The sequence below is a fragment of the Musca vetustissima genome, unplaced genomic scaffold (genome assembly GCF_032173495.1).
Source record: "Musca vetustissima isolate MV318-11 ecotype Yass unplaced genomic scaffold, APGP_CSIRO_Mvet_v1 utg97904, whole genome shotgun sequence".
In the NCBI taxonomy this organism is placed as follows: domain Eukaryota; kingdom Metazoa; phylum Arthropoda; class Insecta; order Diptera; family Muscidae; genus Musca; species Musca vetustissima.
Genome location: NW_026880024.1, coordinates 1 through 10,642, shown reverse-complemented (window position 1 = coordinate 10,642; position 10,642 = coordinate 1).

Here is a 10,642-nt window from a genome sequence, read left to right as displayed (position 1 = left end):
CAACTTTGATAACCAGTTAAATGGTTTAAGTGGCGGAACAAACAAAAAAATAAATAAAATGAGAAAAATAAATATTTCGAAATACACGTGCCACTTCGATGGCATAGAAAAATAAATAAACTCTCTTGGATGAAAGTAGAAAAAAACGTATTTCATCTTTCAAACAATAACTCAAATAAGTCGTTAAGTCGTTGTGTTGGTTTTTATGACAAAACCGATAGAAAACAATTGTTTCTTGTTTTATTATTGAATTACTTTCATATCTAGTCTGTGGGGAAGGGGGGATGTTAAGTTTGGGGAAAGGAAAATGCAAAATCGACTTTCAAATTTATATTTGGTATGGGAATATTTAGATAGGATTTGTAGACTTAGGCATAATTCAATATTATTTTGGTTGAAATACTTGTATAATGGAGTCATTCAAGTCAATTAGAACTGAAATGGCTTTTTCTCATAGATTTTTTATATTTTGGAAATTGTAAATACACAACACTTTGAAACAAATAACGGCTTTACATTTTCTCCATGATGATTCCACTGCATTGCTCCTTCATAATATGAATACTAAGAATTTGTCCTTTTGTGAAAATATAATTAAGTAGCAAATTAATTTATAATCTTAAATGAATCGAAATAGAAAATTTTCATTCTTAACTACCATCAAAGTCCGCATAATTTCCTGTGTAAAAATGAAAACTCTTTTGAAAAGTCGAATGTGAGTTGCTTTGTGGCTATACATTAGGTTGGATCGCTAAGATGTTGAGAATAACAAATAACAAGTGAAAAAACGTTAAGTTCTGTCGGGCCGAACTTTGGATACCCTCTACAATAGGTATACTGGCAGTTACTATATGTAACCAGTAATGAATGTTGTACAGTCGGACTGGGCCGACTATATGATACCCTTCGCCACTTTGGGTATATTCTACATATGTATACTAAAAGACGTCACCTTTTCGAAGGAACATTGACATGAACTTGAACGAACATAAATATGCGATCTTTATCTATAAGTAAACCGACTAATATCAATTCCAACACCTGCCATTCTGCAACCTATTCTAAATTTTGTAAATAGATTTAAAGGAAACTTTACACACGCTATTTGGTATGCTTCACTCTATTAAAATGTAATATCAACATAAATACGTCGAAATTATATATGGAAGTTATGCTATATCTAAATCTGAACAGATTTCAAGGAAACTTGCCAAAGATAAATTTATATTAATTTCAGTACGTTGTGTCAATTGGCCTAGCTATGGGTCTTTAGTGCACCATTTACTCGGACGAAAGTATATAGAGGAGCTATATGTAAATCTGAACCAATTTCAAGATTTTTCACGAAACCTTTCGGGACCTAATTCAGTACTCTATGCAAAAGAGACGAAAGATATATAGAGACTTTTGAGTAAATGGGGTTCCTTAAATCGGACGAAAATATATATGAGAGCTCTATATAAATCTAATCTGATTTTCTCGAAACTTGACATAAAATCCGACAAAAATATATATGTGAGATATATCTAAATCTGAACCGATTTTTTTGAAACTTAACACACGTCATTCTAGACTAAATTAAGTACGCAATGAGAAATTTCGTTCCAATAGAAAGATATATTGGGTCTTTGGTGCACCATTTATATCAAATCGCACGAAAATATATATGGCAGCTATATCTAAACCTGAACCGATTTTTACGAAATTCAGCACACATCATTCTAGACTTAATTGTGTACACGATGCCGATTTTCGTGTAAATCGAAAGATATATAGGGACTTTGATTCCCCATTTACCTTAAATCTATCGAATATATATATGGGAGCTATATCTAAATCTGAACCGATTTTCAAGAAACTTAGCACACATCATTCTGGACTTAATTCGGAACTTAATACTATTCTGGACTTATTTCTATGCCAAATTTCATCCAACTAAAATCTGAACCGATTTTCACCAATTTCAATATGGTTCATCCCTGTGCCAAATAAGTGACATGTGCCAAATTTCATCCAAATCGGATAATAAATGCGACCAGTACTTGGTTTACAATTTAACACTAAAAGACAGACGGATTGACATGCATAAATCGACTCAGAAAGTGATTCTATGCATATTCTCAAAAGGAACCATGGGTCTATATCGATTCCTTTTGCCTGTTACAAACATATGCACAAAGACATTATACCCTGTACCACAGAGTTGTGAGGATATAAAAAATATAGGGAGCATATCAAAAAGTAGAGCTCTGAAATTTTGCACATACATTGCTAGTACTCCTAGGATGTTTGGGTTATCATTGCATAGCACATTTCCGGACTAAAAATATTTTATATATTGGTTCTAATTTCTTATTTGGGGTTTAATAACGGCAGTCGGTATTTTCAGAATTTTGGACACGTTTTTCAACCGATTTATTTATTCTCAGTGGCTGTTAAATCCCACTACCAAAAAATCTCAATATTATTTGTAGCCCCATGTAACGGTAAACTCACTATTAGATATTTAGAGAATTTCAATATTTTTTCTCACAGTCCGGGACGAACTTAACATCGCTTTTTCTATAAATTTATTTTTTTTTTTTTTTATTTTTTCCGGAAAAAAAACATTTTTGTTTCCCACAAAAAGCATTACAAATATACCTTTTTTGCATACGCCTAACGTTGTCCGCTGATACGCACTCCACACTTCGGAACAACTGTTCACTGAACGAAATTCCGCCTCTGAACTTTACCAACGTGAAGAGGCGGAAGTCACGCGGGATTCAATCTTGAGGACCACGACCTGAAAGCTCTCAATGATTTTGCTGTCAAAGTGAATGCTCCACTTATCCATAGCGTACTTAACATGTATTCCTTCAATTGAGCAGCATCCTTGTAGATAAACTTGTTGATTCTCAACTGCGATTGAATTTATATGTCAATGTCTTCAGCGGAAATCAGATGGGTGGAACATCGTTGCCGCTTTATTGGATGACAGTTTTTACCTTACAAGGGGTCTTGTAATGTGTATTGACTTATACTAATTTTGATGCTACAATATTATCCTCCTAAAATTTATCTGTACTACTGTCGGGCGAGTTCGTTATACTTTCGGAATATACAGGAATACCTGAGCTGTTATGTATCGCGGTAAATCAGGTAGACACCTGGTTCCTTTTGAGAATATGCATAAAATCACTTTCTGAGTCGATTTATGCAAGTCCGTCCGTCTGTAGATGTTAAATTGTAAACAAAGTACAGTTCGCACTTATGATCCGATTTGGATGAAATTTGGCACAAGTCACTTATTTGGCCCATGGACGAACCCTATTGAAATTAGGAAAATCAGTTCAGATTTAGATATAGCTCCCATACATATTTTCGTCCGATTTAAGGTAAATGGGGCACCAAAGCCCCTCTATATCTTTAGATTTGCACGAAATTTGGCACAGAGTACTGAATTAGGTCCAGAATGATGTGTGGCAAGTTTCGAGAAAATCGGGTCAGATTTATATATAGCTCCCATATATAGTTTCGTCCGATTTAAGATAAATGGTGCACCAAGGTCCCTATGTATCATTAAATTTACACGAAAATTGGCATAGAAAACTGAATAAGGTCCAGAATTATGTGTGCTAAGTTTCGGGAAAATCGGTTCCGATAAAGTATAGCTCTTATATATAGTTTTGTCCGATTTTATGTATAAACCTTTCGATTTGCTTGAAATTTAGCACAGCGTACTGAATTTAGTATAGAATTATGTGTGCAAAGTTTTGAGAAAATCTGGTCAGATTTATATATAGCTCCCATATATATTTTTGTCCGATTTAAGGTAAATGGGTCTCCAAAGTTATAGTCATAGTTTTGCCCGATGTTATGTAAATGGTGCACCAAAGTCTCTATATATCTTTCGATGGCCCAAGGACGACCCCTATTGGGAAAAATCGGATCAGATTTAGATATAGCTCCCATATATATTTTCGTCCGATTTAAGGTAAATGGTGCACCAAAATTGCTAAATATCTTTCGATATGCACGAAATTTGGCACAGCGTAATGAATAAGGTCTAGAATGATGTGTGCAAAGTTTCGTGAAAATTGGTTTATAAGTAGATATATAGCTCCCATATATATCTTCGTCCGATTTAATATTTGCATCCGATTTTAGGTAATTGGTGCCCGAAAGTCTATGAAAATCTTTCGAATTGCGCGAAATTTGTCATAGCGTACTGAATTATGGCTAGAATGACGTGTGCTAAGTTTCGTGAAAATTGGTTCATAAGTAGATATACCTCCCATATATATTATCGTCCGATTTTATGTAATTGGTGCACCAAAGTCCTTATATATCTTTCGATTTGCACGAATTTCGGTATAGGGCACTGAATTAAGTCTATAATGATGTTGCTTAGCTTCGTGAAAGATCCATAGCTAGATCGATTGACACAACGTACTGATGTAAGTTTCGCTGAAATAGGCTCATATGTAGATATATAACAAAAACGCGTCGTCTGTTCCGATACATATGTAGAATATACCCAGAGTTGTGGTTTTTTTTTCTGAAAATGCAGGCGGAGGGGAGAACAATTTCCGATACTGCAAATTTAGCCTGCATAAAAAAATGCAGCAAAAACATTAATAAGAAGATGCAAACAAAATTCTGCAACATTGAAGGAAAATAAGCGTGGAGGAAATAGAACTAAGTATTTGAAGCCACAAGTTTTAAGTCTGATCGAGTTATATATAGGAAGTCAACCTGGAATTACCCTCAAAGCCATAAAAACTAAACTGTTGAGAGAAAATGATGTAAATATTTGTGGAATAGAAAATGGATTACGGAAATTAAAAGTTACGTTGAAGATGGCCTTCATTGAAATAGAACGAATGAATGACTCCAGAACATTAGGCTTGAGACAAAAATATGCTCAAGACTGTACCAAATGGATACCCCAACAACGAGAAAAATTAATATTCATTGATGAGTGTGGATTTAATCTTCACCTACGAAGAACCCATTCCCGTTCAAGACAACGAACAAGAGCACACATTGTGTTGCCTACGGTCAGAGGTCGTAATGTCACTCTAATTGCAGCAATAAACGTTACAATGGAGCATAACATTTTTGATGTAATCGAGCGAAGTATTCAACAGCTTACTCGGCAAGCTGCAAGTCCGGAACCCCTTCATTAAGATAAGCAGTTAACTTATCATCAACAATTTATTAAATCAAATATGTATTTTGTATTTAGGACCGGGTATTCAATTCCAGTTCTACAAATTTAGTTTTATGTTGTAAAGATATTAAATAAAATCACACCGAATTGAAAAATATTTATGTTACTTACATAGTCATACAACTATATTTGTTAATATTCTTTGATTTAATTTTCAAATATTGATTTAAAATTACTGGAAATATTATATTCCCTTGGATAAGAATAAAGGCTTCATTTAATTTGGAAAAAGTTTCATTCCAATTGGAAAAGGTTTCATTTAATTTTCAAAAGGTTTCATTTAATTTGGAAAAGGTTTCGTTTAATTTGAAAAAGGTTTCATTTAATTTGTAAAATGTTTCATTTAATCTGGAAATGCTATAGATAAAGATCGCATTTTTAAATTCGTTCAATTTCATGTCAATGTTCCTTCGAAAAGATACATATGTAGAATATATCCAAAGTGGTATCATATAGTCGGCCCAGTCCGACTTTACTACTTTCCTTACTGGTTTTCAATATAGGTTCATGTTCGGACATAATACTCATACTAATGTCTGGTCCTAATCTGTTCAATTTAAGCTGAATTTATTTCAGTTATCATCAATTTATTATTATTTGAAGGAAAAATTTACGAATAAATAAAAATGTGTGAGTTGTGATGTTATCATGGTACAAAACACAATTTTAATTCATTTTCATATCCGATAGTTTACAATTTAAATGTTTCACTATTTTCTAAATCATATTATTTCATGTCTGTAATTTCCACAAATTTCGGATAACCTGTGTTCAATTTCTCCTGAACAATACTAACCTGATCATAGTAATATTTATCAATCCTCCATAAAAGCCAATGCGGCCATTTGATTATTAAACATTTTTGAAGTGTCATTCCGTAGAAGTTTCATTAAAACAACATATTTCTTAAGTACTGCAGAATAGTCTAACATTCAATTTGTAACATCCAACCTTGGTCATGCACAACAAATAGCCTGTGACACCCTAATGTACACACAGCTTGTAACAAAGGCAGATGACAGAGTTATATTTGTAAGAAAACTTTTTGATTAGTAAATTGTCTACAAAGTTTTCAAAATTTATTTTACGAGATTAAAGAAAGTTATAGTTCAACAAATTACAAACTATTATATAAAAAAACTATTATTCGGAATAATTATAAAGTGTTTTTTTGTGTTTAAATAGTGGTGATATATTTGGGAAATATTGCTGACCTCCCTTCACCACACTGTGGTATATTATGTCTTTGTGCATATGTTTGTAACAGGCAAAAATTGAGATAGACCCACTTTTGAAAGTAGAATCACTTTCTAAGTCGATTTATGCGCATGTTAAATTGATACAGGTCGCATTTATGATCCGAATTGGATGAAATTTGGCACAGGTCACTTATTCGGCCCAAGGACGAACCCTATTGAAATTGGGAAAAATCGGTTCAGATTTAGATATAGCTCCCATATATATATTTAACCGATTTAATGTAAACGGTCCCTATATATCTTTCGATTTGCACGAAATTTGGTACAGGCTAATCATTTCGGTCTATAATGATGTCTGCCAAGTTTCGTGAAAATCGGTCCAGATTTAGATATAGCTCCCATATATAGTTTCGTCCGATTTCAGGTAAATGGTGCCCCAAAGTCCCTATATATCTTTTGATTTGCACGAAATTTGGCATAACGTGCTGAATTAAGCCTAGAGTGATGTCTGCCAAGTTTCGGGAAAATCGGTCCAGATTTAGATATAGCTCCCATATATAGGTTCGTCCGATTTCATGTAAATGGTGCCCCAAAGTCCCTATATATCTTTTAATTTGCACGAAATTTGGCATAACGTACTGAATTAAGCCTAGAGTGATTTCTGCCAAGTTTAGAGAAAATCGGTCCAGATTTAGATATAGCTCCCATATATAGTTTCGTCCGATTTCATGTAAATGGTGCCCCAAAGTCCCTATATATCATTCGATTTCCACGAAATTTGGCATAACGTACTGAATTGAGCCTAGAATGATGTCTGCCAAGTTTCATGAAAATCGGTCCTGATTTAGATATATCTCCCATATATAGTTTCGGCCGATTTCATGTAAATGGTGCCCCAAAGTCCCTATATATCTTTCGATTTGCACGAAATTTGGTACAGCCTATTCATTTAGGTCTAGAATGATGTATGTAAAGTTTCGTGGAAATCGGTTCAGATTTAGATATAGCTCCCATATATAGTTTCGTCCGATTTCATGTAAATGGTACCCCAAAGTCCCTATATATCTTTCGATTTGCACGAAATTTGGCATAACGTACTTAATTGAGCCTAGAAGGATGTCTGCCAAGTTTTATGAAAATCAGTCCAGATTTCTATATAGCTCCCACTTATAGTTTCGTCCGATTTCATGTAAATGGTGCCCCAAAGTCCCTATATATCTTTCGATTTGCACGAAATTTGGTACAGCCTAATCACTTAAGTCTAGAATGATGTATGTAAAGTTTTGTGAAAATCGGTCCAGATTTAGATATAGCTCCCATATATAGTTTCGTCCGATTTCATGTAAATGGTACCCCAAAGTCCCTATATATCTTTCGATTTGCACGAAATTTGGCATAACGTACTGAATTGAGCCTAGATTGATGTCTGCGTTGTTTCGTGAAAATCGGTCCACATTTAGATATAGCTCCATTTTATTATAGTTTGATTTTAAGTACTTGACGCACCAAGGAACCAATAGGAACAAAACGTTCTGAAATTAGTATAACGTATCCTGTGACAAGTTTGTTTGAAATCGCTTAATATTTGGCCCGATTTCAAGTAAATTGCGCATCAAACTCCTCATGTTAGTCAGTTTGACATCAAATTTTGCACAACGTACAAAATTGAGCATAGAATTATGTAGTTTCGTTTTCTAGAAGTACAGACATAGCCCAACGGATGACCTATTTATATTTGTTTGAAGTCGATTTACATACTTTATGGATAGATCTACGTAGATTCACATTTAGATAAATATCACATATTTTATTTCATTCAAGTTCATGCTAATAGTCCTGTTTAATATACCCATAGTGGTGAAGGGTATCATATAGTCGGCCCCGTCCGACTTTACTACTTTCCTTACTGGTTCTCTATTGCAATAATAAAAGCAGTAATTTCGAAAGTCGGACGTGGCCGACTATATGATACCCTGCACCACTTTCGGTACATACAAGAGATGCTTATACATGTACAATATCCTGTAGATAGAATAGACATAGCATCCTCCACCATTGAAATGGAAACGAACGAAATTAAATATATGATCTACGAATATTACTTACTTAGCTAGCTTGTTACAGAACGGTTGTTCCATAAGCCGAGCTTAAAAAAAATTTCCAAGCACGTCGGTCTTGTGCGCAAATTCACCAATTAGGAAGACCACGTTCCAAGATGTTGTTTTCCACTTGGTCTTCCATCTAATTCGTGGCCTTCCCCTTCTACGGGAACCATCAGTAGGCTCGCTTTTATATGCCTTTTGAGCTGGGGAATTCTCATTCATTCGCACAACATGGTCACCGTAGTCGCTGCAGCTCAATACGAATGAATATGTCGATGTCTGCGTATAATTATAAAGCTCGTGGTTCATTCGACGCCGATATTCACCGTCGACGCTTATCGGCCCGTAGATCTTTCGGAGAATTTTTCTTTCAAACACCCCAAGAGCTGCATCATCTGCTTGCGCAAGTACCCATGCTTCAGATCCATATAATAGCACGGGTAATATAAGCGTCTTGTAATGTGTAAGTTTGGTCTGGCAAGAGGTGGCCTTGTTTCTACACTGCTTACATAGACCATAGTAGCATCTGTTGGCCATCACAATCCTTCTCCGAATTTCAAAACTGATGTCATTCATTATACCCTTCACCACACTGTGGTACAGGGTATTATGTCTTTGTGCATATGTTTGTAACAGGCAAAAGGAAACGAGATCGACACATGGTTCCTCTTGAGAATATGCATAGAATCACTTTCTAGTCGAATTATGCATGTCCGTCAAAATGTCTGTCCAATGTTAAATTGTAAACAAAGTACAGGTCGCATTTATTATCCGATTTGGATGAAATTTGGCACAGCTCACTTATTTGGCCCAAGGACGAACCCTATTGAAATTGGGAAAAATCGGTTCAGATTTAGATATAGCTCCCATATATATATTCGTCCAATTTAATGTAAATGGTGTACCAAAGTCCCTATATATCTTTCGATTTGCACGAAATTTGGCATATCGTAATAAATTAGGTCTAGAATAATGTGTGTTAAGTTTTCTGAAAATTGATCCAGATTCAGATATAGCTCCCATAAATATTTTCGTCCGATTTAATGCAAATGGTGTACCAAAATCCCTATATATCTTTCGATTTGCACAAAATTTGCATACATTAGGTCTAGAAAGATGTGTGTTAAGTTTCGTGAAAATCGGTTCAGATTTAGATATAGCTCCTATATATTTTTTCTTCCGATTTTATGAAAGTTGACACAAATTTTGCACAACGTACTGATGTTAGTATAATCAGCACAAAATTTTGTACTACGTAATGAAGTTACTATTTCATGTCTTGTAGCAAGTTTAGTTGAAATCGGTTCAGATTTAGATATAGCACCCATATATAGTTTCGTTTGCCGATTTGGATTTATAAGTAACCATGAAGACCCAAAGGTAGACCGATTTTGCACAACGTACTGAAGTTAATATAACCTAACGTGTGGAAAATTTTGAAATTTATTTACATATTTGTCCCATAGAGCTCCTATATATATATATATATATATTCTCCCGATTTTAAGTACATTTTCATTTTAATGGTCCTTCAAAAATTCGACGTCTGTTACGATTCATCTGTTAAATATACCAAAAGTGGTGAAGGGTATCATCATAAGTCGGTCCCGTCCGACTTTACTACTTACCTTACTGGTTTTATTTATGGCGGTACCAAGGTATATAAAATATTTAACCACCTCGAAGCTGTAGTTCTCAAGTCCCACAGTTGGTCCGAGTCTATTGGACGTCTTGCGTGTTGATACCATCAGCTTGGTCTCTCGCCGTTTACTGCTCGACCCACTTTGGCAGACTCCTTTTCAATTTTTTAAAGGTGGCTGTTACCGCTCGCAATGTTCGACCCATTATATCGATGCAGAGCTCCGATTTGCTCGATTTTACTCGCGAGTGAAAAATACTCCCCGAGTGGGTGGAAGAAGAAACAGTACCGGAAGCTTTTTTTTAGGGAGTAACACTTTTCCCACTCTTTTTTGTTTGGAGCGCTTGGGTACTCCTTGATGAAGAAAGAGTGTGAGTCAAAATGTTCGAAATAGAGTATGAGTTCACTCTAAGAGTGAAATCGAGTGAACAAATAAATTTGGTTGTTTGGTTATTTGTGTGTGTGTAGTAGCAAACATTTTTTGATA